The sequence below is a fragment of the Alligator sinensis genome, unplaced genomic scaffold, assembly GCF_000455745.1.
Source record: "Alligator sinensis unplaced genomic scaffold, ASM45574v1 scaffold781_1, whole genome shotgun sequence".
NCBI lineage: Eukaryota > Metazoa > Chordata > Crocodylia > Alligatoridae > Alligator > Alligator sinensis.
This window is the reverse complement of record NW_005841845.1, coordinates 3,853,032-3,855,417: the sequence shown is the minus strand read 5'-3', so window position 1 is coordinate 3,855,417 and position 2,386 is coordinate 3,853,032.

The window sequence follows — 2,386 nt, the reverse complement described above, 5'->3', positions numbered from 1 at the left end:
AATGCAGCCCAGGATGCTGGTTGCCTTCTTGGCACCAAGGGCACACTGCTGGCTCCTGCCCAGCTTCTTGTCCCCTGTCCCCCCAGGTCCTTTTCTGCAGAGCTGCTGCCCAGCCAGTCAGCCCCAGCCTGCCCTGGTGCATGGGGCTGCTCCCTCCTATGTGCAGGACTTTGCACTTGTCCTTGTTGAACCTCCTGAGATTTGTTTTTGGCCTTCAATTTGGCTAGGTCTCTCTGAATCCGAGCCCTACCCACTACTCCCCCCAGCTTGGTGTCATCTGCAAACTTGCTGAGGGTGCACAACATCCCATCTTCCAGATCGTTAATGAAGATACCGAATAAACCTGGCCCCAGGACTGACCCCTGGGGCACTCCACTTGATACTGGCTGCCAACTAAATGGCAAGCCATTGATCACTACCTTCTGAGCCTGACAATACAGCCAGTTTTCTGTCCACCTTACAGTCCATTCATCCAGCCCATACTTGCTTAGCTTGCTTGCAAGACAGTTGTGGGAGACCATCTCAAAAGCTTTGTGTCGAGGGAGTTCAAGAAACAGGTTGGGAAGTGGGTGGATGTCTAAATGCAAAAGTCTATTTATTCTCTCAGATAAAAAGCCACAGCCTGGGATTTTTCACCTGGGACTAGAACATCGTTCTCTCTCAGGTTTGTATATAGCCTTTATCACCATGATCCGTTTTTTCACCAAGTAGGGGTGGATCCAGGAGGGATGCACTTGCATCCTGCTTTGATTCCTGCTCCACCCAAGTTTTAAAACCAACTGCCTGGCTGTGGCAGCAGCGTTTCTAGTCCAGCTTTAATGAGAGAGTCAACTTCAACTGGCTTCATGGCTCATTATCATCTCCCCGATTCCTTAACAACCATCTCTTCTTTTTTAATTGTCATTTTTTAATGGTCTTAATGTTCCACCAATCAAGCTAACTTTTGTTCTGCAATTCTGCTGTCTGTTTGCTGCTCCTGGTAATAGAGCTCCTATTTCACAGCCCTGCAGATTGTTTCTAAACAATTTCAATGAAGTTATATTTGTTTTCCCTTCAATGTTAAACTGAGTGATCCAGCCCTGGGCCCCTAGCATATTAGCAGAGCTTCTAGTGCATTTTTAACTGTAGAAAAATGTGCTATGTTATATATGATGAGGCACCTCCCCATCTGCACCTCCCTTTTCAAAATCCTAGATCCACCTACGTCTCTGAGGCAATGGTCCTCAACCTTTTTTAGACTGGAGACACCGCTTGTTGGACACAAGATCCCCCTCTGAAAATGCCAGCTCTGAACTTTCGCTTGCTTTTTGCCTACAGAAAAATATTAGAGTAATGCTTTTGTGGCAAAGGACTCAGAAAGACCACAAAGTGTGTAGAGGACTCCAGATCCCTATTTGAAATCTCTGGGTTTCTCTTGTGAACCATGTTTGCACATGTACTAGTGTTAACACTGCGAGGCACCTCACGACACCCTTGAAAGGATCTCCAGGCACCCCGGGGTGCCTTGAGCATCACTGCTGTGGCAAAATCCCCCCACTTGCAGTACAGTGGCAGGGAGCTATGTGGGACTGGCAGATTTCCCCTGTTGTGGGAAATGCATGTTTCCACTCTTCTGCCAGAGAGGAGGCAAGAGGACTCTGGGGAAAGAGACTGCTCCTCTCCTTTGGCAAGGTAAGCAGCTAAAACCCGGGCCAGATACCATGGGGCGCTGAGCACCCTGGCTGCTGTGGGCTGCAGGGAATGCAAACGATGCACCTTGCAGAGCTGGGCCAGTCTGTGAGCAAAAGGGCCCCATCCTGTCCTCACAGTCACAGCAGAACAAATGCCCTGAGTGTCCCAGGTAACTGAGAGCAGAGTAGGACCCAGCAGCAGGGATCTGGCTGGAAGCAGGATAGTTAGGCTCCTCCTGTGAGGAATAAGAGGGATTGTTTGCAGGCTGGCCTGGTAGGAAGGCTGACTTAGCCCGAGGTGTTGGGTTAGCTGGAACCCAGGCATATCCAGGGATTCATAGATTTCATGGAGATTAGGGCTGGAAGGGACCTCAGAAAATCATTGAGTCCAGCCCCCCGCCCGAAGGGCAGGAAGTCAGCTGCGGTCATAGGATCCCAGCAAGATAAGCATCCAATTTACTCTTGAAGGTGTTCAATGCAGGTGCTTGAACCACCTCCGATGGCAGGCTGTTCCAGAACTTGGGGGCTTGGACAGTAAAGAAATTGTTCTTTATGTCCAGCCAGGATGATGTTGCTAGATCAGGGGACCCTTTTTGTCCTTGGCAAGGGCTGAGGGATTAGCATCCCTGAGGCAAAAGAGCCTTGGAGCACCAGAGGAGACATCAGTGCAGCTGTCTGTGCCACGGTGAAAGCAGCCTGGAAGGCCCCTTCCGGAG